Source organism: Neoarius graeffei, chromosome 14 (assembly GCF_027579695.1).
Source record: "Neoarius graeffei isolate fNeoGra1 chromosome 14, fNeoGra1.pri, whole genome shotgun sequence".
Taxonomy (NCBI): domain Eukaryota; kingdom Metazoa; phylum Chordata; class Actinopteri; order Siluriformes; family Ariidae; genus Neoarius; species Neoarius graeffei.
The window spans coordinates 57,681,273-57,707,695 of record NC_083582.1 but is presented as its reverse complement, the minus strand read 5'-3'; the positions used below and the strand labels follow the sequence as shown (position 1 = coordinate 57,707,695).

The 26,423-nt window shown below is 44.8% G+C and overlaps 1 protein-coding gene and 1 pseudogene across 1 annotated transcript in view; one reads left to right on the top strand and one right to left on the bottom strand.

Moving 5' to 3' along the window:
• The window catches only part of LOC132898481 (guanylate-binding protein 1-like), a 230,198-nt gene that overhangs the window by 124,677 nt on the left and 79,098 nt on the right, over positions 1–26,423 (top strand). The gene's annotated exons all lie outside the window — the stretch shown is intronic.
• On the bottom strand, positions 15,918–24,274 carry LOC132898484 (guanylate-binding protein 1-like; annotated as a pseudogene).

Below are 26,423 nucleotides of genomic sequence, written 5' to 3'. Positions count from 1 at the left end.
GCGCTGATTTTTCACTTCCCTGGCGGTGTCGGGAATCGAACCGGCAACCTTTGGGCTACAAGCCTGACACCCTAACCACTTGCACCCTAACCGATTTCGTATTTAGCCAGTGTTGGACGTGTTGAAGACAGTTTTTGTTTTATTCCATGCAGTCTTTATATTACATTGCATTTGGCAGATGCTTTTTAAACCCAAAGCGACTTACAATCGAGGATATAAACAGTAGCATACAACACAAGCAGGAATACAGAGAATACAAGCCAAGCGGTGTTAGCAATTTTTTTGTTTTGTTTTTGTTTGTTTTGTTTAAATACATTACAGCATCATACAGGTATACAGGAACAGTAAGTTATATGCCGAGATCGCAGGCGCTAGGCTAGTGACAGTGAACGGCCACAAGATATCGCCACTAAAAACGGTCTTAAACAATCCGTAAAGGACCCAAACATACATGAAAAGTGTCAAGGAACAGATATGCCTCCGGTAGTTTGTTCCATCATACACTATGCCATGACCCACACAGAAGCCATCTCAATACATATCCTTCAGTCGTTTCCTTCATCCTCATGTCCCCCTCCCCCAAGAAGGAATCGCTGGAGGATAGAGGAAAAAACGGAAATGCTATGCTAAAAAAAATTCTTGCTGAAAACAACTGTGTGTGTGTGTGTCCAGATCAGCTGATTGAGTGGGTATCTGTGTGTGTGTGACATGACATTCCTCCTTATCTACCTAACTCCTTTAAGGCCTGAGGGCAGAGTCCACACACATACCTTTGTTTACCAACCTACTGTGTATAAATCGGTGTGTGTGTGAGACAGAGAAAGGGGGGGAGGGGGGGGTTTTCCAGTCCTGTGACCTAGTGGATAGGGAGGGGCAGCTATGGTCTACTGGTGAGGGCGTTTAGATCCGAGGGTTGCAGCTTCAAATCCCACCTTAACCAGTAGGTGGTTGAAGTGCCCTTGAGCAAGGCACCTGACCCTACAATGCTCCAGTACCCTGTTATAACTGTAGTTGTCTTTAGATCAGTGGGTTGCAGGGTCAAATCCCATTACCATGGCTGAAGTGCCCTGGAGCAAGGCACTTGACCCTACATTGATCCAGGTCGTAACCAATGCCCTGTAGAAACTGTAAGTCGCTTAGGATAAAAGCCTCAGCCCACTGTAGGGTAATGTAATGCCCCCCTCCCCACAATGTGACCTTTGAGCTTGATGGGTAACCCATTACGTTATTACATTACACTTCGCTAACGCTTTTTTTTGCTACCCAAAGTGACTTACAGTTATTACAGGGTATCGATTACAACCTGTAGCATTGTGGGGTTAGATGCCTTGCTCAAGGGCACTTCACTAGCCATTACCTACTGGTTAGTGAGGGATTTGAACCTGCTACCTTCTGAACAAAAGGTCAACGGTCTAACCACTAGGCCACAGCTGCCTTAGTGCCCACCTTCTTCTACCGCTTTGCTCCTGCAGCAGCAGTGGAGAACTGTATTGTTTGTCAACATCAAGTGTGCATCCTTGGTAGAACCCCAGTCCTGGAAGTCGTACACTTGGTAGACGAGGCTCAGGCCTCACAGGCATTTATAGCAGTCAGCAATGGAACAGGCTTGTTAGTGTGGAAGTGAACAGGCTTGTTAGTGTGGAAGGGAACGTATAGCAGCTCCGCCTTCAGCTAGACCTACTTATTTTCAACTGATTTTTCAACATTTAAACACGATCGTATTTCTGCTGTGGTGCGAGGTGAAAACAACCACAAAACGGGAAAAACATTGATATTTGTCTGTAGTCAAAAGCTCTGAAACCGTATAGGAACACAAACGCAATGACCATAAACAATGAAGTTGTTTAGTTATATTAAGCAATGTAACAACTTGAAAACGATAAAATGCCATACAGAAAACTGTTTAACATGTATTTTACCTGGCACGAGTGTAGAGACGCATAGAAGAATGGATATTTTAAAACAGCAAGAATGCATGCGTGTGTGTGTTCCTAACTTGTTAAACTGGCCGACATACTTACAATGTGTATGTGTGTGTGTGTGTTCCTAACTTGTTAAACTGGCCGACATACTTGCAGAAGGTGGGTACTGACCCTAATCAGTCTGTACATCCCCTAATTGTGTGTGTGTGTGTGTGTGTGTGTGTGTGTGTGTTTGTGTGCAACTGAGCTGATTGAGTGGGTATGTGTGTTTATTGTGTAGGTGTGTGTGGGTTCATGCGTGTGCGTGTGACATGCCGTTCCTCCTTATCTACCTAACTGCTGTTATGAGGGCAGAGTCCATTCACAGAAACGTGAAGAATGGCTATTTTAAAATGGCCAGGATGCAGCAAGTGCAGCCTTGAAACCCCTATGGATCACGTGTGTGGGAGTTGGTAGAAGTCAGAAGGATGCTTGACTTTGGAAGAGTACTTGGCGAGTCGTGGTGCTGTTGAGCATGGGGAAACCATGGCCTAGTGGTTAGGGCATTGGCCTGTAGCTCAAAGGGTAGCAGGTTCAAATCCCACCCTAACCAGTAGGTAATGTCTGAAGTGCACTTGAGCAAGGCACCTAACCCTACACTGCTCCAGGTTGTAACCAACACCCTGTAATAACTGTAAGTCACTTTGAGTAAAATGCGTCAGCTAAGTCTAATGTAATGTATTGGTGAGTGTAATGTAATGCTTCCAAGCATGACATGTTTGACTTTGAGTAACGGTGCAGGAGAATGGCAGCAGGAAATATGAAACAGTTGGCAGAGACACTGATTACAGGTGATGTACTGATTACAGGTGAACGGTAGGTAGTGATTGACATTCCGTTCCTCATTCCAAAGGAGCTTCTTCAGTTCGTCAAAACTGAAAGAGCTCCTTGGAATGAGAAGTGAAACGGACTGAGCAGAGAAGGGGTACGTTTAGTCTGGCTAGCCAGGCTAACAGGCCACTTAACAATATACAGTATACAAGTAAGGTTGGTATTTCCAAATAAGGCTATGATGGTGAGAGATCATGCTCATCTCTCGTCCCTTTCTGCTGCTACGCTCTCCTAGCTGGCCTAATCTGCTTGTGTAAATAAAGCCAGGGCGTAGGGTTCAAAACGCAGTGGTGTTTAATCAAACAAGCCTATGTCACTTCGCTGTTTATCAGCCTGTATTGGCTACTCGAATTCAGCACAAAACATGACGCTCGCCAACAAGCTTTCTTCTGGGTCTGCTTTGGCCTGACATTCCTACCAGGATGCTGCGTTCCTCCTGGGAATGAGAAGTGAAACGGACTGAACTGGACTGAACTTGTTCTTTGTGTTTTAAGACATTTCATTCCACATTCCAAGGAGCTTCGTCCGCTCTGACAAAGTTCTGACGAACTGACGAATCTCCTCAGAATGAGGAAGGAAAGGTCCAGTTGCCTACAGGTAAACCCCTCAGGTAAACATCATCTGCATGAATGATAATCTTCACAGGTGTGGAAGGTGAGGTGAACGCAGGGGGCTGTTAGTGAGAGAGGCAGGGGGATGTTACTCAGTGAGAGAGGCAGGGGGATTCAAGGATTCAAGGTTTTTATGTCACATGTCTTCTTGTGCTGGCGCAACAGGCAGTGAAATGGATGTTGCGACTACTGCCTTTTCTGTAAAAATAATAAATAATAGAAAAAGATAGGAAAGGTTGAAAAAGACATGGCCTAAATATTTATAAAGCGGGTGGGAAGAAACTCTTGCGTAGTCTTTCTGTCCTGCACTGGATTGAACGTACACGTTTCCCAGAGAGCAGCTTTTGAAACATATGTTACTCAGTGACAGGCAGGGGAATGTTCATGACACTTTAGCCTCTTTCTTCATGCAGCAACAAGCCTTGTGTGTGTGTGTGTGAGAGAGTGCAGTGTGTCCCAATACTTTTCGGAGCGAAGGGAAGTCCACACGTGTGTGTGTGTGTGTGTGTACATGTAAAATGGAAGTGCGCGCACACACACACACACACGTTTCAAATCCCTTCAAACGTCCCCTGAGGGTGGGAATCTTGCCTAATCTTGCATGTGTATGCAGTATTTGTCTCATACATTGAATATTGGCAGTCATGGGTAAGCAGTTAGGGTGTCAGACTTCTAAACCTAAGGTTGCCGGTTTGATTCCCGGCCCGCTAGGTTGGTGGGGAGAGTGATCAGCCAGCACTCACGCCCATCCTCCTCCATGACTGAGGTACCTTGAGCATGGTACCGTCCCACCGCACTGCTCCCTTGGGGCGCTGTTTGGAGCTGCCCCCTTGCACGGGTGAGGTATAAATGCAATTTCGTTGTGTGCTGTGGAGTGCTGTGTCACAATGACAATGGGAGTTTCCCAGGTGGGCTCTCATATTGCTGATCGTCTGCTTTTCTGTAAACTGCATTGGATAAAAGCTTCTGCTAAAATGTAATGTCATGACATAGATACTAAGGCAGTGCATATCCTCAGATCAATGGATCAATACCAGTACCTTACAGATAATGTACACAGAAGTGCAGTATAGAAGAGTATAGCCAAGTAAGTTAAGTATGAGCAATGCCATATCAGTTGGAACAGGTCCGACACCATGGTCTTCAGATTTTACAGATTTTTGGGACAAACATTCCCCCAAACATTCCCCCATTAGAAGAAAACCAAAATTGTAGCTTGTTCCTGTTTCGTTTCTGAGATATGGCTCTTCAAATATTACATTACATTACACTTAGGTGTACGGTGTTCATTTTAGGACATCGTCAGATATCAGTCTCACATGTCAGATATCAGACTCACATGTCAGACTCAGACGAAAAGGTATCAGCTTCATCCAAAAGTAACTCATTCTCAGAAAAACCTATGTCGTACTCAGATGAAAAGTCATCAGTCTCACAAAAACCTTTGTCATCCTCAGATGAAAAGTCGTCATTCTCAGGAAAACCTTTGTCATCCTCAGATGAAAAGTCATCATTCTCAGAAAAATATCTGTCATACTCAGATTCAAAGTCGTCATTCTCAGAGAAACCTTTGTCATACTCAGATTCAAAGTCGTCATTATCAGAAAAATGTTTTTCATCCTCAGATTCAAAGTCGTCATTCTCAGAACCAAACAGCGCCATCTCTCGGAAATACTCAGTCAGTCTCAGTCGTCAGTCTCAGTTTCACACGAACAGTTGTCAGTTGTCAGACTCAGACAAAAAGTTCTCATTCTCACATGAAACTTTGTCAGAAAACAAGCAGTCATATGGCTTTTGGATAATAGCGCCCTGAAGGTGGCGCTGTTCACTACAATTTCTCAGAGCCGGGTGTGAGCATGTTGGCTTGAAGATAGAAGCTAGCTACAACTCATAGAAAAAGCTCCCAAGTTGTTCAAAACTTCTTAGGTTGTCTTAAAAGCCCTGGCATTCATAACGTGACATTCGGGGACTTTCAAAGTGTATAAATCGTTGATTAAATTGTTTGAAGTGATACCTAGCACAGGCGAGCTAGCAAGACATTGGTGTCAAGCAAATAACACCAAGCGATGCTATGTTAACAACTATCTACCTAATTGGAAACCATTAAAAAGCTTGAAATAACTTGCCACTTCAGTGATGGTCAAAAGAGGGTCTTGACATTCAAAACGAGACATTTGGGTACTTCGAAATTGTATAAATAGCTCATTAAATGGGTTGAAGTGAGACCTAGCACGGGCGAGCTAGCTCTGATGTCAATAAGCCAGTGATACAGTGTTGGTTACTACACTGTAAAAAATGTCCGTAGAATTAACAGGAAATTTATGTAAAATCATGACATAAAAAAACTGTAAATACAAAAACAATGAAGCAGTGTGTAATTTACATCAATATACTGTAAAACTCCTCACCAAATACCACTGTTAATTTAACAGTAAGAATATGTTGAATTGATCATATTTTTTTGTAGAATTTACAAATTGTTGTAGTTTAAACACAGACAAACTGTAATACTAAAACAGAATGTGATAGTTAAAATTACATAATTGCCCTGTTAAAAAAAATACAAAAACGGCCACTGTCGTGGCTCAGTCGACTAAGGCGCCATACCGTGAATCTAGGGACCCGGGTTCGATTCTGACCCAAGGTCATTTCCCAGTCTCTCTCTAGCTCATTTCCTGTCTCTACACTGTCCTATTCAATAAAGGTGAAAAAAGCCCCCCCAAAAAAAATATCTGTCTAGTAGATCATTGAAACCAGCATACAAAAATCCCGTTGTTCTTACGGAAAAAAACTGGCAGCTGGAGTCACCAGAAAAAATCCGTAAAATATACAGCAAAACGGTAATTGCTTTTACGGTACAGCTTGTACATTTTACAGTTAAATCCAGCATATAAAACACTGGACTTCTGTTATATTTGCTACTTTAAACTGTAAAATGTACATGCTGTGCTGTAAAAGCAATTACCGTTTTGCTGTATATTTTACGGATTTTTTCTGGTGACTCCAGCTGCCAGTTTTTTTCCGTAAAAACAACGGGATTTTTTTTACAGTGTAGCCTGCTGCTAGAGCATTTTAAAAAGCTAGACATTGCTCACCACTTGTGTGATGGTCTAAAGAAGGCTCTGGAATTGAACACAATGCATGTTTGAACTTTATAAGTATAAAGATAATTTATTACGCTACTTGTTGCGTCCGTTAAGTTATTAGTGAGTAGGAGGAGTCAAGTTGGGCAATCAATTAAAGCAATTGGATGCAATGAGTGGAGAGGACTTTTCTTACTTACCTTGTTAAAGTGTTTGGAGCTGGTAAATCCCAGGGGCGTCACTAGACCCAAGACCATACTGGGGCACAAAAGGGGCACAGGAAATGTATGCGAGCGCGCGAAGCGCGCGAGCTAAAAATTTTGCACTATATTTATATTTATATTTTTTATATAATATATATTACATTTTATGTAATATATATTATATTTTATGTAATATATATTTATATATTGATATTTATATTTAGAAACGGCCTGCTTAAAACTAGTCACTAGAGCTGTAAAACTCAAAATGATTACGAGGACACTGAATCCAGGTCAATCATTTAATAATAACAGTATGAATATTTGCAACATTTGTGATAATAGCAATGTAATACTTATACTGTTGGGCTCGCGGCTTGCCACGTTGCAGACGACGGAATGAATGCAAACTTTTCAATATCCCTTCGTTTCAAACAAAAAATCAAGACAACACGAAAACAATGTCCCAACACATATTAATTCTACAGCGTTACAAAAATGACAGTGGAATTACTGTCTACTAACCTGTAAACAGTTGAAAAACACGGAGAGATGGTTTTCATTGCATCTGAGGGCTGCTGGAGTCTGCGGTCCCCATAGCAACCAAGATGTTACTCATGTCACGCGCACACTTTTTTCACATTGCTTAGTGTGCGCGAGGCCAGCCAAAACTACCAATGTAAAAGCATTGTAGATGGTCTTCTTCGCGCATCGGTTAGCCTACCCCACGTTATGAATTAATTAAATTGCAGCTATTCCCAAGTTTAAAATTCAGAGCGTTTCGTCACTGGATTTTTTTTACTGGGGCACTACAGATCTATACTGGGGCACGTGCCCCAGTAAAATACCCCTGGCGACGCCGATGGTAAATCCTCATAGGCTGGTTTGTATCCAATGAAATTTAGAATGTATAAAAGTTGGAGTGCGCACAAAGTCAGTATTGCCACCTTGTCAAGAGAGCTACACGGCACCGGTAAGCTGCTGGTTTTATTCATTGCGCTGCTTGGGTTTGGTCTGCCGCTGTGCATGACGTATTGTTTGCTTAGTTAAGTCCTCTCCTTAGTTTTTGTGACATTGTGCGTGTAACGGTGGCTTAATAGTGACTGTTTGTTGTCCTGTGCTTCCACTCGCATCATATGTTTAAAACATTTCCTGGTTGCAAAGCAAGCGGTGCATGCTGGGTAGTGTAGTCGCTTGGTGGCAAATACTTACCTGTGTTGAGTAAGCTGGTAATGTAGTCCAGTTGAGACATTGACGTACTCAGTGTGGCTTTGGCTTTATTGTGAAGAAATGAAATCAGCATTTGGCCTTATACATTTGTCATGCTGCTTTGACTTGACTTGTCAGAATGAAATGTATGCTTAGTTGTTTGTGCATAGACATTTATTTATTGGTGTCTTGATGTTAAATATATTCAGGAGCCATCAATTAAATTAATAATTGTTGTATTTATAGTAAAGTGCTGTTGTTTATGGATGTTTGTATGAACACTTGATTTATATGTTGTGGGTTATACTGGTATTTATCAATTGTATTGTGGTTTTATTTGACTGTGTATTACATTGTTATCTTCATATGTGGTAGAATTGTTGGTTTACAATACAGCCTTTTGTTTTACAGGTTTATAACCTGCCAAACGCTGCTACTGTACTGCCTAATACTGTAGCATGTACAGCTACTGAAGCAAATTGTGGACAAAATAAAATAAACCAAAGACGAGTTATAACCTTCCAGTGTGCTCTTTTGATGCCCCGTTCGGTGGGAAAATCAGGAAGAACCGAACAGTTATAAACCGACGCCCACTGCACCGGAGGAAGTGCAGCAAATTGATCCCTGGGACTGATTCAAAAAGGACTCAATTATTTGCTTGTGGAATAGCCAGCCTGTCACTCCTGTGCCTGCCTGCACCATTGCCCAGCCCTGCCACTGACTACATAGCCCATTGACGAGGATAAAGAAGTTCTAAAGGCCCATTGGTGGCAACAGTTAGTTCCCCGGTCAACATAAAAGGAGTTCAAGTAAAATGGCAGACTTGGATAAATTTAAAAGTGCACGTTCAAGAGCACAAGCAGTATTCACCAAGAGGGCCAACGCACTCACCAAGCCAGGACTATTGGAGTCAACTGAAATTATTAAAGAATGGAAAAGTTTCAAAGCTGACTTCTCAAAAGTCACTGACGCGGGGTATGAGTATGTAGAAGTTCTACGGGAAACCCCTGGTGAAGAGGCTGAAGCATGCGCAAATGAGATTGAGAAAAAGACCCAGGAGTGTGAAAATCGCTTCCTGGAAGTTAAAAGGACCACTCAAGAGACTTTCTGGAATAATTATGCTGAGGAGGCATTTTTTAAACAAGCCAGAATGGCTGAGTCTGCTGTCACACAAGCCGAGGAGGAGGAAATCAGTTCTCAAGACTCGTTCAAGGACCGCAGACTGAGGAACGGAGTCCTGGACCATGAGATTGTGGAGCTTGGACACATGCTGATGGAGTGGGAAGAGCTGATTCCGGGACCAAAGTCCTTGGACCTGCAAATGTGTTATGGTGGACTGAAAAAGCGAGTCCTGGTATTGTGTGACAAGTTGGAGGAAGACGAAGCAGAAGAGCTGAGGAGTGGAGGAAGAAAAGGAGTGGATTGAGACCTCGCTGCTGATCGAATAAAGGATCCTTCCTTCCTCTCCCTTCCTGACCTGTCGGTTGACACAAAGATAAAGCCCCGTATGAATGTCGGGGTGTCAATCATAAATACTCAGCCACCCTCCCGGCAAAGCAGCCCAAGACCAGCCCAAGTAGACAGTAATTCCAAGCCCCAAATCAGCCTTCAACGAGCACGATTGCCCACATTCTCTGGTGAGATGAGGGACTATTATCGCTGGAAGTCTGAGTGGGAGGACTTGCAGGAATTGGGCAACCCAGAAGGTGTGGACTGCATTGCAAAATTCCACCTATTAAATAGTTTAGATGAGAAGGTCAAAAAGGAGCTTGTCCTAACCAGTTGTGGATCAACTAAAGATGTGTTTAAATTGCTGGATAATAAATACGGGAACAAGGCAAAGATAGTTTTGCTCATCATTAACGAGGTCCAGTCTCTGCCCCCCATCAAAGGAAACAACCCGAGGAAAACAATCGAGCTCATTCAGGCTGTGGAAAGAGCGCTGTGCAGCCTCCAGATCCTGGGCGAAGAGGATGCTGTAAAAAACCGCATTGTTGCTCAATCCCTAGAAAGCAAGCTGCCCAGTTCTCTTAAGAAGGAGTGGATAGTGTATAAAATTGACCCTGCAAATCATTTCTCTCCACTAAATCACTTTGATTCTCTCCTGGAATTCCTAAAAAAGCAGGAAGAAATTTTGGAAGAATTGGATCAGTTGGAGCAGAGTCCAGCAGAAAAAGGCCCTGGAGGTCTCAAAGGCCACTCAAACAAAACAGTCCAGAAGTCTTTCACCAAGTCTACGGCAGGTCAAAAGGATGATCAGCTAAGCTGTCCTGTCTGTGATGATAACTCCCATGCCGGCAAGCTGTTTTCTTGCAAAGTGTTCAGAGAACAAAACTTTTCAAGTAAAATGGCCCATGTGAAAAAAATGGGGTTGTGCACTAAGTGTTTACGGTCTCACCCCAAGGATGGGAAAGGATGTACGCCCAGATTTCTCTGCCCAAAGGTAGACTGTCGGAAGGAAGGGGGTTCGGACCACAACTACCTGCTGTGTTCTAAGCCACCAACTGCTAAAAGGGACGGTAGCAGTGAAGGGCAAAGTGGCACAAGAAACAGAGGGAAGGTACCCCTGGGCCTAACCACTCAACAGGAGGTGTTCCTAGCTGAGCTCACTCCGGACCTGCGGGAAAAGTACAAGAAGGCGTTCTCAAATAAGGCGTCATCAACTGCTTGCACAGAGTACAGAGATGGGGCAAAAGAACATCCAGTGGTGATGATGCTACTGGAGGTCACCACAAACTCCGGCTGTTTAATCGGCACCTTGATTGACCTTGCCTCCGACACAAATTACATCACCCATGTGGCGGCTGATCGCCTTGGACTGTGTGGTGAAAACATTAAACTTATAGTCCATGGAGTTGGGGGCATGAAGAGGACTGTCCTGACCAAACGTTACTTCCTGCGGCTGAAAGTGAAAACTTCCAAAGGAAAAGTTGCAGTGCACAAGATCCTTTGCTATGGCCTTGAGAGCATTGCAGAGGTAACTTATGCTGTATCTCCTGAGCGGCTGCAAGAGTTCTTTCCAAATGTGTCAAGGGACGAATTGGTCCGTCCCACAAAGATAGACCTATTGATCAGTCACCGAGAAGGTCGACTTGTTCCCCAGCCAATCAACATTGTGGGGGACCTAGTACTTTGGGACGGTCCATTGGGTAAGACCGTCGGAGGAACCCATCCCAACCTTATTGAGAGGGTGGACTTGACTGTGCACCGCTCTGACACCCACCTTGCTAGGAGTATGAGGTCAGCCTCAGCTGTATACATAGAGACAATCATACCCCAGCAGGGAAATGCCCAAGCCTGGAGCACAGCAACGTCCAACAAGGAAGTCCTTGAATGGTTTAAGTGGGACAGCATAGGAGCGGCCTGCAGTCCTCAGTGTGGTGGCTGTAAGTGTGGCACGTGCCCCCCAGGAGGAAAAGAAATGACCCTCAAGGAAGAGCGGGATCTTGAAAAAATTAAAGACTGCCTTACTTACATGCTGGCAGACAAACACAGTAATTCTCCTCATTGGGATGCTGCATATCCCTGGAAAGGAGATCTTACAATGCTTCCAGACAATCGGCAAGCAGTGGAGGCAACATTTAAAAATATGGAGAAACGTTTGGAAAAGGAGCCTGCATGGAAGTCTGCATACCGGGACCAAATCAATGAAATGGTCTCCAGAGGAGCTGCTGTGAAACTTTCACAGGAAGAAATTAATGTTTGGAAGGGGCCCAAATGGTATATTAGCCATCTCGTCGCCCCTAACCCTCATTCTTCTTCAACCCCTGTAAGAATTGTTTGGAATAGCAGTCAGGAGTTCCATGGCATTAGTCTTAACGATCTCCTTCACAAAGGCCCTGATGTCCTCAACCCCATTAGGGGAGTCCTTTTGCGGTTCAGAAGTGGACGTTATGCTGCACTGGGTGATGTTAAGAAAATGTATAACTCAGTGTGGCTTAAAGACAATGAAGTCCACCTCCATCGTTTTCTATGGAGAGACAACCCAGAAGATGACATTGAGGAGTATGCAGTCGTTAGGGTCAATATTGGCGACAAACCTGCGGGTTGTATCGCCCAAGTTGCCATGAAGGAAACGGCCAGCCTTCCTCAGTTCGCTAACATGGCTGAAGAACGGCGAGTCCTAACTGAGGACAGTTATGTGGATGATATTCTAACCTCCCACAATAATCTTGAGACTTTGAAGAGGATCATTAAAGGAGTGGAGGAAATTCTGGAAGCAGGAGGCTTCTTTCTTAAGCCTTGGGTCCTGTCTCATCAAAGTGGGAGGAGTGAAGATCTTTCTGGTCCCAGTGAAGATGGTGCTGTACCCAAGACACTAGTACTGCCTAATCAAATGTCCGATAGTGAGAACAAAGCACTTGGCGTTGGCTACGAACCCGGAACAGACCAACTTCGGCTTCTTACATCTGTTAACTTTTCAAAGAAAAGGGGAAAAATGAGGACTGGACTCAATCTGCATATGGATGAAGTTAGGGAAGAAACTCCCAACCCCTTGACTCGACGTATACTCCTTAGTCAGATTGCTGGGTTTTATGACCCAATTGGTCTTGCCTCACCAGCAAAGCAGAAGGGAGTGATGCTGGTTAGGGAGTCATTCCAGGAGGCTGGTAAGAACAACCAGGACACGTGGGATGTCCCACTTTCGCCCAAGCTTCGAGATGCTGCAGTAAACCTTTTTGAAGAATGTGAGACTGGGCCAGATTAGGTTTAATAGGAGCCTTACACCATCTGATGCCTTGGGCCCACCGATGGGAATAACATTCTCTGATGGAAGCGAGTCCTCATATGGAGCTGTACTCTATCTCCGGTGGGAGACTAATGGAGAAGTCATAGTGACCTTAGTAGAGTCAAAAGCAAAGCTGACACCCCTTGATCAAAAGGGAGATGTGATAAAGGCGGAACTGTGCGGTGCGGTTTTTGCTACTCGTCTTAAGAAGTACTTTGAAAAGCATTGCTATATAAAAGTCAGGTGCTGGATTCACTTTGTGGACAGCCAGACAATCCTGGCAGCCATACAGAAAGACAGCTATGGTTACCAGACCTTCTTCGCTAACCGAATTGGTGAGATCCAGAAGGATACTCAAGTGGAGGACTGGAGATGGATCGAAGGCAACCGAAATATCGCTGATATACTTACCAGAGGTGCAACTCCTGAGGAACTCGATGAAGGCTCAGAATGGCAACAAGGCCCCAAATTCTTGCAATTGCCTGAATCAGAATGGCCAATGAAGATGGTCAATGAAGTCATATCTTCTGCTGCTGAAGTTGTGGGAAAATTGCAGCGAAAGGCCTTTTCGGCAGTGGCTACTCGGGCCCAGTCAAAAGCGAAAACTGAGTCCAATACCACAGAACACCCTGACATCAAGGATGAAGGAGCCAAAGATGGATCGCCTTCACAACATGTATCAAGTACAGTATCTGCAGACAGACAAAGACTCTGGGGAATTGGGCTGGTGCGCCTTGTCAATCCCGAGCGCTTCAGTTCTCTGTCCAGATTGTGCGCTGCAATAGCATGGACGCGACGAGCTGCAAAAGTTTGGCTGGGGAAATGCCAGGTCCCTGTGCATCCAAAGTGGGAGGTAATTTGCCCTGCATTGTCCGCTGAAGAAAGGGCACAAGCCTTCCAAGACCTGGTCCTCGCAGCCCAAAATGGCAGTCAGTTCCGGGACTCGACATTGAACCGCTTGGTTGTGTACAAGAACAAGAACTCAGGACTCCTCCTCTGTGGAGGCAGAATCCAGTCCTGGACTGTAGATGGAGCAGCTGTTCCTCTCCTCCCCTTTAAATCCTGGGTTGCGACCTTGGTGGCAAGAGAAGCACATGATGAGAATCATGAAGGTGTTGCTGCCACTCTATTACGCACCAGAAAAAGGATGTGGATTGTACAAGGGCGGAAAATAGTGAAGAAAACTGTTATTAACTGTGTCACTTGCCGCAAATTGAAAGTAAAGACTTGCCAGCAGATGATGAGTGATCTGCCAACTGAACGCTCACAGCGTGCCCAGCCATTTGAATATACAACCTTGGATCTCTTCGGCCCCTTTGAAATCAAGGATGCAGTCAAAAGGAGAACAAGCAAAAAGGTCTGGGGCATAGTGTTCTGTTGTATGGCATCAAGAGCGGTTCATGTGGACATTGTTGATGACCAGTCATCTGAGAGTTTTCTCCAAACTTACTCTCGCTTCGTAGCGTTGAGGGGCCATCCAAGAAAGCTGTGGTCAGACATGGGAACCAATTTTATTGGAGCTAAACCTGCCCTACATGACCTGCAAAGTAATCTAGCCATCTTAGAGCAAGCAGCTGGTAGGAATGGAACAGAGTGGGAATGGAACTTCCACCCTGCTGATGCGCCTCACCGAAATGGAGCTGCAGAAGCCGCAGTTAAGCTCATAAAGCGAGCACTTACAAGCCTTGGAGGAACCACAAGCTCACTTACCTGGGGTGAAATCCAAACCCTCTTTTACCAGGCAGCCAATCTCACCAATGAAAGGCCAATTAACGCCAGAGCGCAAGAACAGGAAGATTCCATAGAGTATTTAACACCTAACTCTTTGCTCCTTGGGAGGACCAATAAAAGAGGAGATACGGGTGGAATAGACCTGTCCACCCACCCCTGGCGCCGTCTTCGTGCCATCCAGATTGGTGTTGACATCTTCTGGAAGAGGTGGAGTGAACTTGCAGGACCTAATCTATTTATTCGACCTAAGTGGCACCAGATGAAGCGGAATGTCAAAGTTGGCGACATTGTGTGGATTGCTGACCAAAACGCCTTGCGGGGTCAATTCCGACTCGGACGAGTCCAAGTAGTATACCCAGATAAGAAAGGACTGGTTAGGGATGTTGACGTGAAGACTTGTGCTGGCCTTCCTGCTCCTCTGGCAGTTGGGCAATCCAAGAAGAATCTTGAGCAGTTGACAGCGGCTGTCACCCTACGGAGAGATGTGAGGAGATTGGTAGTCCTCCTTCCTGTGGAGGATCAGTGATATTTGACGTCATGGGCTGATATATTTTCAGCCCCAGCTTTGGAGGCACTGCCTCAGGACCTTAAAATCTAGTTCCTGGAGACACTGCCCAGGATGTCCATCACTTTAATCTCTCTCTCTCTTTCTCTCCTTTTTGGGCGGAAAAAGACTGGAAAAGTATATTTAAAAAAAAAAAAAAAGTGATGTATAATGGGTTTGGCTGTGACCTCCTTGAATCATTTTTGATCAGTCAGTCAAGTGGGAGGTGTTGCGTCCGTTAAGTTATTAGTGAGTAGGAGGAGTCAAGTTGGGCAATCAATTAAAGCAATTGGATGCAATGAGTGGAGAGGACTTTCTTACTTACCTTGTTAAAGTGTTTGGAGCTGGTAAATCCTCATAGGCTGGTTTGTATCCAATGAAATTTAGAATGTATAAAAGTTGGAGTGCGCACAAAGTCAGTATTGCCACCTTGTCAAGAGAGCTACACGGCACCGGTAAGCTGCTGGTTTTATTCATTGCGCTGCTTGGGTTTGGTCTGCCGCTGTGCATGACGTATTGTTTGCTTAGTTAAGTCCTCTCCTTAGTTTTTGTGACATTGTGCGTGTAACGGTGGCTTAATAGTGACTGTTTGTTGTCCTGTGCTTCCACTCGCATCATATGTTTAAAACATTTCCTGGTTGCAAAGCAAGCGGTGCATGCTGGGTAGTGTAGTCGCTTGGTGGCAAATACTTACCTGTGTTGAGTAAGCTGGTAATGTAGTCCAGTTGAGACATTGACGTACTCAGTGTGGCTTTGGCTTTATTGTGAAGAAATGAAATCAGCATTTGGCCTTATACATTTGTCATGCTGCTTTGACTTGACTTGTCAGAATGAAATGTATGCTTAGTTGTTTGTGCATAGACATTTATTTATTGGTGTCTTGATGTTAAATATATTCAGGAGCCATCAATTAAATTAATAATTGTTGTATTTATAGTAAAGTGCTGTTTATGGATGTTTGTATGAACACTTGATTTATATGTTGTGGGTTATACTGGTATTTATCAATTGTATTGTGGTTTTATTTGACTGTGTATTACATTGTTATCTTCATATGTGGTAGAATTGTTGGTTTACAATACAGCCTTTTGTTTTACAGGTTTATAACCTGCCAAACGCTGCTACTGTACTGCCACTAATGTACTGTACTGCCTAATACTGTAGCATGTACAGCTACTGAAGCAAATTGTGGACAAAATAAAATAAACCAAAGACGAGTTATAACCTTCCAGTGTGCTCTTTTGATGCCCCGTTCGGTGGGAAAATCAGGAAGAACCGAACACTACTCATTTTGTTGTAACAGCACTGCTGTAGTCGTCAAAGCCATATGTCTGGACAATCCATGGTAACCGGAGGTCGGGTGGGTCAGACATTGCGCTCTGAGAAATTGTAGTGAACAGCGCCACCTTCAGGGCGCTATTATCCAAAAGCCATATGACTGCTTGTTTTCTGACAGTTTCATGTGAGAATGAGAACTTTTTGTCTGAGTCTGACAACTGTTCGTGTGAAACTGATGACTGAGACTGACTGAGTATTTCCGAGAGATGGCGCTGTTTGGTTCTGAGAATGACGACTTTGAATCTGAGGATGAAAAACGTTTTTCTGATAATGACGACTTTGAATCGGAGTATGACAGATATTTTTCTGAGAATGACAACTTTTCATCTGAGGATGACATATTTTTCTGACCCCACCCTATACAGACAAGCTGTATAGAAGACTGCTGACCATATCAATCATCATCAATAACCATTCAGTGCTGATGATTAGCTAATGCTTCTGTAACTAGGGGTTGACATTAGAGGATGCAGCAGCCATCTTCCCCTCCGCTATTGGCTGCCATCTGCCTGGTCAGTTCCAGCTGCTGTTGCATCATGTTCATGGACTGTTCGTGTTTGCTCTGCATGGACTCCATCATGGCAGCGAACTCCTTATCGCGAGCAGCACCAGCCTCCTCCGCCCGCCTCCTGCTCTCCTCCATCTCCTGGCTCATCTTGTCCGCCTTGTCCTGGAACCCCTTCTCCAGCAGCTGAGCCTGTAGTGCGTACACACACACACAAGAAGTTTAAAGGGGTACAGTCACACCCGCATGGCTGAAATGTTCGGACAATGAAAGGTTCTATAGAATTTTGAGCTCCATACAACATCATTTACAATTTCAGAATTCGGAATTTTAGAACGCGTTCTTTTGATGGAATGTTCCAAAACTGAAAACGCACTACACCCTCTATGGTGAATTTATCTGCAACATTCAACACGTGGAAACAAATACAAAGGGATCAAATTTAGCTGATTATGGAGGAGTCTAAACTGGGCTTTACACACACACACACACACACACACACGTATATTATAAACACATTACACAGACAGAGAAACGCACCTGCTCTCGTAGTCTGGCATCCATGGCGCGCTGGTTCTCCTCCTGCTTGTTCTTCATGTCCTCCATCTTGATCTTCAGCTGCCTCATGCGCTCCTCTCCACTCTTCCTCTCAGCCTCCATCTTCTCCTCCAGGTGGCACTGTTTCTCCTGAGCAGCACGGACTTCCTGCTGCATCAGTACCTGACGCTCGTGCCCCTCTATATATACACACACACACACACTACATGGAAGGTCCCTTACTGAGTCATGATAAGGGCAACTGTCCACAACTTACAGCCTGTCCACAGGGGTGCCCCAAGGGTTAGTGCTGGGGGCCCTTCTGTTTGCCATGTACACCACCTTGCTGGGCTGTATTATCCACTCACACGGCTCCTCAGATCACAGCTGTACTGATGATGCGTAGCTGTACCTATCACCGCAGCCGGATGACTTCATGGACACTACACATCTCCCCAACCTGCCCTGCAACCTGTCTAAAGCTGTTGGACAGCCGTGGCCTAGTGGTTAGAGCGTTGATCTGCAGTGCAGAGAGTAGCAGGTTCAAATCCCACCCTAACCAGTAGGTAATAGTAGAAGTGCCCTTGAGCAAGGCACCTTGTAACCAATACCCTGTAATAACTGTAAGTCAGTTTGGATTAAAAAGCGTCAGCTAAGTGTAATGTAACATAATGTAAAGCTGAGCTCCAGCTGATCCCATCCCAGAACTCAATCCATCACAAGCTCAATATGGGCTCTGCGAGGGTCACCCCAAAACCTGGTCACAAAAAACCTGGGCGGCACAATATGGGCTCTGCCAGGGTCACCCCAAAACCTGGTCGGCACAATTGATGACCCCATCTTGCGTTTTCTCACCACAATTCCTCAGTTTCCCAGTCATGCCACTTTTTGTCCCCGCCACACTCACACACACACACTCACTGCAGAACTCCTTCTCCTTCTTGCTCAGGCTCTTGTCGGCCTGCAGGATGGCAGCAGACTCCTCCTTCTTCTGTTTCAGGAAGCCCTGCAGCACCTCCTCAGCCTGGAACATGAAAACGCACGCACGGACACACACACGCACACATAAACACATGCATGCACACATTCACACATGTGCACGCACACATACACACACAGGCACGCACACGTACGCATTATACTGTAGGGCCCAATACTTGACGATGACGCAGATGAAGCCTTTATAAGCGAAGCCTGTTGGTGCACCTGGTGTTCACAACATTGGCTCCACTGTTGTCAGCGAGGGCAGTATTGGGATTGTCTGAGGTTACAGTTTTTTTTTTTTTTTTTTTTTTTTAAATTCAACTAGGAAACTCCCAGTGTCATTGTGACACAGCACACCACAGCACACAAAACGAAGTTGCATTTATGCCTAATCTGTGCAAGTGCTGGCTCAAGAGAGCAATGCAGCAGGTCTTTACCATGCTCAGGGTACCTCAGTCATGGAGGAGGATGGGGGAGAGCACCGTGCTCAGGGTACCTCAGTCATGGAGGAGGATGGGGGAGAGCACCATGCTCAGGGTACCTCAGTCATGGAGGAGGATGGGGGAGAGCACCGTGCTCAGGGTACCTCAGTCATGGAGGAGGATGGGGGAGAGTACCATTCCCAAATATTATTCCCAAAAGTTTCCATGAAAACTTTAGTAAAGGAATTAGATTCTAATTCAAGTGGGCCACAAACAGACCAAACATGGATTTTGCAGAAGGAGGTGCATTTCCACGCTGAAGGTGCCCCGAGCAGAATGAGTAGAAAAGGCGGAATAATGGGAAAACAATTCTGCTTCACATCACAGGCATTTATCCAAATGTTGATGACAACATTCGGATGTGCGGTGACTTTTTTAGTTTTTCTTCTTTAGTGTCATGGACATTAAAGAAAGTGGAAAATTTCTAACTTTGAAAATGCCTGGAATTTTGCAACCCTAGTGATGAGCGACCGTGACTGACCTTGACAGCTCCTTGGGTCTGTTGCTTGTACTTCGTGATGACTTCCTCCAGGTCCTGGCTAAAGAGCTGGTAGCCCCCCATGGTGGATTAGACTCCCTGTTCCAGTTTGCTCCTGAGTCCCTCAGACAGACCAGCCAGGATCTCCCCACACACATGCATTGATGCCTGCTCATTCTGTTGCACGAAGCTAGTGAATATACGGTTGATGGACTCCTGAAACCCACACAAACATACACACACAGGCTCAGCTCTCCATTCCACTAATTCAATGTTCCCAGTGTTCCAGCTGTCCTATGTTCCCATAACCTCATCTTAAAACAGCCATGGTCCCCTAGCCTTTTGTCCCCTATGTTCCAACAAACATACAGTATGTTCCCACAGCTCTATTTTCCGACAGTCTTTAGTTCTCCATGTTCCCACAACCCGATGCTCACACTGTCCTATGTTCCGTGTGTGTGTGTTTGTATGTCCATGTAATCTCCAAAGAGGTCCTGAATGTGCTTTATGAAGCGCTGTGTGTGTGTTGTCTACGTTTTTACCTCCAGTGAGCCCATGAACGCGCCGTCGTCGTCTTTGAAGGAGCGCTTCATGAAGGCTTCGACGGCGAGGCGGTTGAGACGCTGGTGCTCCTCGGTGAGGTCGGCCAGCAGGACGGGGAAGCGGCTCTTCAGTTTGCCCATGCCGTCCTCATACACCTGCCGGCCCTCGCGCACCACCGCCTCATTCTCGATCTGCGCCATGGCAAGCACAGCGTTCTCCAGACAGGGAACGCCCCCCTTCACCATGGTGTCCACGTACAACCTCACCAGGTGGCCAAAGACTACAGACAGTCAAGAAGGGACAAATGCAATACATATGACCTCACCAGAGGACCAAACAAACACTACGGGCAGCCAAGAGGGACAAACACAATATGAAGCTTCATCTGATGGTCTGTAACTCCAGAGAGTCAGGAGGTGACAAACACATCATATGACTTCACCGGGTGGCCAAACGCTATGGGCAGGCAAGAGGGACAAACACAACGTACAACTTCACCTGATGGCCAAAAACTACAGATAACCAAGAGGGACAAACACAACATACAACTTCACCTGATGGCCAAAAACTACAGATAACCAAGAGGGACAAACACAACATACAACTTCACTAGATGGCTAAAAACTACTGCGGCTGCATTGCTACTACTACTATTAGTGCTGCTATTACTGCTGCTACTATGAACACTATTGCTGTTAGTAGCCCTTACCTCTGCCGTCTACGGAGTGTCCATCCTTGAGTAGCTTGGCTGGGCTGTGCTCAAATATGAAAGTGCAGAAGCGCTGGGTGACCTCCAGAAACTCCGAGTCCAGCTCGGACAGTGACAGGGACTCCATGCGGTTCACACTGTCCGGGTTGGTTGGGAATGGGAAGTTGAAGCACTTACGGGACGGGAAGTACTTCCGGATGCACTCTCGAGGAAGATTGTAATCGTTCACTTTTTTACCGTTACCTTTAAGGGCACATAAGAGCTTTGGGTTAGCACAAAAAATACACTGATTCGGAGAAATACATGAGAGAGAGAGAAAGAGAAAATGTGTGTGTGTGTGTGTGCATGCGGCCAAAGTTACCAGGTTTCAGCTGCAGGGCAAAGTCTAGGTATTCATCCTCCGTCGCATCTTTCCCATCGATCTTTCTCTCCAGAGTGAAGTCTCTCACAGCCCAGATGAACGTGGGGAAAAACCTGACAAACTCAGTCTTCTCCCTCTTTATCAGATGACTTCACTTTGATGTGTTCAGCCAGTTCTGTGACGTACCTGCAGGGGGTTAAGGTGAACCACACCACAAAATGCTTCCAGATTCCATAATGCAGCTAGCTCTAGCTCAAAGTCAAAGTAAACTTTATTGTCAATTTCTTCATATGCACTGTTCCTACAAAGAAATTGAAATTTTAGGTTTTCACTCTCCCATGCGTGGACATAGACAGGACAGTTATTAAAGTGCATAAAGACAGCAGGACAGGACAACATATTGACATAGAGTAACATATAGGGTTTTCTCTGTCTGTTTGTTACCCATCTAGCATCTTGCTAATATTTAAAACTAATCAAGCACCAGCGTTAGTTCTGGCCAGGCCATGGTAGTCAAGAGCTGCACGCTTTCCCTCGTCACTGATTACATCAGCTAATTTGCTCAGCTGTCCCCTCAGCTGATCATCACCTCTTGCTTTTGATTGGCTACGCTCACACAACACGCCCTTTAAAAGCTACCGGGTTTGCCCCAATCATATGCTGCTCACTTCTTGCTGCTGATGCTCTTTGCTACCCACCTCCTCCCCTGCTCCACCCTGTCGTGTATAACATGGCATGTGCTGTACTCTTGTCATGTTGCCTGCTCTGTTCATGGCGAGAATAGTTCTCTGTCTGTCTTAAACTGGGTGAGATCTCCCTAACACTGCTGCTGTCCCCTGACCATCTGCTTTTTTCATGGTGCTCATGAAAAATCAGGGGACTCCTCTGAACAGAGCCATACCGCCAAATGTAATTCATAACTTTAATAAACATTTCATTGTCGAATTTTCTCCTGTGTTCCTTGACTTAAATGGTCCTGACAGAAATATGTTTAAACACAGTAATGACAGTAGCCAAAGCTGTACCACGGTTAGCACTGTTATGTGAGCTCCATACCACTGCCTATGGCTACTGATTAAACACTATAATACAGTTAGTGCTAGTGATGACTTGTTTGCTGCTCTAGTTTTTGCGTTTGCATTGAGTTTAGTGTGTGTGTGTGCGCGTAAGGATACTGCAGTTCCTCCACTGCTCTGTTGTCGATGGTGCCTCTGCTGTTGTAGACCAGAGTGCTGCTCAGCAGAACAGCCAGAGAGAAGATCTGGGTGTCGTGCTTGGAGTCGCCCTGGCATGTGAAACACACACACACACACACACACACACACACACACACACAAATACTAAATAAGCTGCCATAAATGACGACAGTCATGGCCTAATGCTTAGTGAGTCTGTTTTGAAATCAAAAGTTTGAAATAAAAGCTCAGCTAAGTGCAGTATAACGTAATCTAATGCAACTGTGTGTGTGTAATGTCACCTTGTCCACGTCCCTCAGTGTCCAGCAGCACCAGAGTGTGTCCTGTAAGGGACAACACACACACAAACACACACACACACGATACAGAGGGCTGAGTTGAGTGTGTGTGTGTTCTGTGGGAGAGAAAATACTGAATGTCGGTTTAAGTCTGTAATTGTGTGTGTGTGTGTGTAAATACACCTTTCTTTTTTGGGTGAGGTACACACCACATCCATATTCCTTTGGTTTTGGACTCGATGGTGCTGCCCAGGGCAAAGCCTGAGGGGTCAAGAGAAGCATCCATTACACACCAGGAGCTCAGTTCTCACACACACACCTGTGTTTTATCGCATGTCGTGTGTGTGTTGCTACCTGTCTGTTGTCCGGCCAGGCGGTTCATGAGGTAGGACTTCCCCGTGCGGTAGAGCCCCACCACGGCCACCACCACCACTGGCTGCTGGATCTGCTCCAGGATCTGCAGCGCCCCCTGCTGGACAGCCATTTCCCCATCTGGCCCATTGTCCACCAAACACACTGGCACTTGCATTGATACCATCTTTCGCAAGATGTATAAAATATACTGGGGAGTAGAAGTACAAGTCAAAAAGCTGACTTGAGTAGAAGTTGAAGTGTTCTTTAAACACCACTCTGAAGTGGAAGTACTGAAGTGTCCAAAATGTTTTGTACTTAAGTATTGCATAAATTACTACTCCAGCAATGACGGTACAAAGTAGATGCATTTAAAAATTACTGCTCAAGTCCTGAAAGTACAAGTAGAAGTATTAAAAATTACTGCTCAAGTGCTCAAAGTAAATGTACAACAAGTGCTGAAAGTTAATAAAGTAAATTAAGCCTAATAAACTTTTTAATAGAACAGCCCAGATGCATCATTCTCATGTCAGCAAAGGGTTCTTCCATTGCCAGGTTTACCACTGCCTTCAGGTAAACTTACTTATGCTTACTCAGTATAACATTTGCCGAAAATATGTAATGAAGTAGCCCTGTGATGACCTGGCGACTTGTCCAGGGTGTACCCCGCCTTTCGCCCGTAGTTAGCTGGGATAGGCTCCAGCTTGCCTGCGACCCTGTAGAAGGATAAAGCGGCTAGAGATAATGAGATGTAATGAAGTAAAAGTGTAAGTAGGAGGGGAAAAATATTCAATTAAAATTAAGTACAAATACTACATTAGTTCTGAAGCAGAAATAATTAATATTCTTTAATTAGTACAAATAATACATTAGTACTGAAGCAGAGTACGCATGTTGTTCTACTTCCATTACTTTACATCTCTGCCTCTTAATATGCACACATACACACACGTCCGTATATGTGTGTGTGTGTGTGTGTGTCAAGAGGTGCAGGGTCGTAGGGTAATTCCTACAGTGCCGCACATAGTTTTCCTCAACGAGATGAGATTGATTATATTTCTGCTTTTGTTCTCTTTGTTTAGTCCCACATTTCAGTCAGTCATTAACCGGTGTGCATTTTGGAGAGTTTGAACGGGAGGTAGGTCTGTTGACCTTGTAAGCAAGTGGGCGTCACTGATTTTTTTTTATTTTATTTATTTTTTAATTTGTGTTCCTCACAACAAATGAGTCAAAACCAGCGAATCTCGGTGGGAAACAATTATTTGTATCATTTTGGTAACACTTTATCACTTTTCCCAACTGAAAACGGGTCCCACAAACCCTACAAGGCTACAAAGGTTAACCCTACATCAGTGTTTTGTAGGATCATCAGAACATCACTCCAGAGTACGCTACACCATTATAATGTGTCAATTTTGTGTGTCTGGTTTCTCCGCTAGAGGGCAGGATACTGCAGCAAAGTCAGTCCTCAAATAAAATATCTTACTGCAGTATATACAGTATAAAAAGGAATTTCACCGCACACCTTCATACTTCTTGATTTTTATTTTTGAGCAACGCGTTTCGCGATCTGCTTCTTCAGGCTCTTACTGCAGTATGTTGATCTCTCACACGCACGCCCGTAGGCCTCTCTCTCTCTCTCTCTCTCTCTCTCTCTCTCTCTGTTCCATTCACCTGTAGAGAACTTAATTGGCAGTTTTGCTAGATGAGAAGTCGACTCACCTCAGGCCAAGTTGAATACAAGGGAAGGAATGTGCAGAAAATTGTAAACCTGATAATGTCGACGCTTACACATCATTACAACAGCGTCAAAACAAACAAACAAACAAAACAATGTAGAAGACTACAGCATCCCTAAATGTCATACTTGCATGAATGATAGTCTAATACGTTAGCATCCGGTCTTTTCCAGGTGTGAAAAATAACTTACCGGCAGTGAGACACGCTCTCCTTAGCCTTGACAAGATGGGACAGCAGCCACGTCGCTGCTCTCGGTAGGCTATGAGGTGCTTGAGTGAAGCTGGTTGTATTTCCTATAGTCTATATATTGTCACAGAACAGCTGCTGAAGAAACAGCGCTGATTTCTCGGAATCCCAGACAGTTACTTTCACTTTCGAATGGATACCTTGCTGTCGGCTGCAGTGGGTGGGGTGTTGTTGGCTGGCCGTTGTTTAGGCACGCATGATTAGACAGTATGAGAGATTAGGCTACATCACATTGCATTGCAATGCATTTGGCAGACGCCTTTTTGAACCCAAAGCGACTTGCAATCGAAGCCATGAACAGTAGCATACAACACAAATAGGAGTACAGAGAATACAAGCCAAGCATTGTTTGTGTGTGCGTGCGTGCGTGAAAGAGAGAGAGAGAGAGAGAGATTTGTGAGATATTTGAATCGATACACCTCGTGCCCCCATTGCAGGCCCGGCGCCATGGGCGGGCCTTAGGGGGCCGTGCCCGCCCTGAGACTCATGTGGGCCCGCCCTGCTGGAACCCAGAGCAGAGACTTTTTTTTCATAGGAGACAGGTCACTGAAGAAATCGTCCACAGAAATGAATGGGGACAGTTCGTAACGGCAGCAAACATCCTAATCAACCGTCTCTGACGGCAGTACGGGTCTGCAAATATCCCGCCTGTTCCGCTGCCAACAACCAATCATATGTCGATCTGAACCAACAGCTTTCCAATCATCTTGCAGCTTCGTGCTCCGCTGTCCCTCTCCTGCCGTTATAGAAGTACTGCGCCTGCGCAGTGTCCAAATAATCCACGAGAAAAGTGGATTTTAAAGCTTTTTCTGAGTCATGAGAACCAACCTAACACTCAAGTATAATCAACTTTTCATGGCGATTTCAATCATATGCTCTTCGCGACCGTTAGTTTTCACAGAGTCCAGTATTGATATCTCCCCATTCATGTTCAGAGGGTCTGGTCTCACTAATCCGAAAAAGATGCCTGAAAGTGGACGGCGAGTGACCGCACTTGGCCTGATAGGAGCCCGTCACAGCTTCTTCTTCTTCTTCTTTGGGTTTTTTTTTTTCCCCCTCAAAAAAAAAACGTAAACTACAAGTCAAAGTTTTTCAGTATAACAATAATAAAGAAAAATGTGCTCAATTTAAAATGTATTGAAACTATTCGAAATCGGCTGATCGGTTCATTCATTATTATCCGTGAGTACAGAAACACTAGTAATAATTTCTGGATCATTGCTATAAACGTGGACTAATATTTCTTGGGAACCAATGGGTTAATGTAATGGAATGAACCAACCGACCAATCGCATTTTTTCTTCAGATGGTATCTGGGTAAATGAGCAGCTGTCTCAGCCAATCACATTTTACTGCTGGACGGGATCATATCACGACATCTTCCGGTAGATACCCGAAATCAGCTTTGTGCGTTGTGAGGCCAGCGGAGAAAAAAAAAAAACAACTTTTAATATGCTGAGCAATGTTTGATACATTTTGGAAAGTTGTTTTGGTTGCTTTATAGGTTTCTTAGAATATTTAACTCGTCACGTCTGTGCTGCTCTCCTGGGTTGCTAGAAACAGTTGTGTTGCCCTGGCTTGGCGTATAAAATGTGTGCTCCCCCCAAAGCAATTCAAGGCCCGTCCGTCTGTCCGTGTCTGGCGCCGGGTCTGCCCCATTGCAAGGATAGATTGATTCTTATCTATCCTATTCTTTTCCATCCCATTCTATTATGTTCTGTTAAAAATAATCGGCAAACAAAAATGCATGGCTGTAAAGCTGACTGATGTATT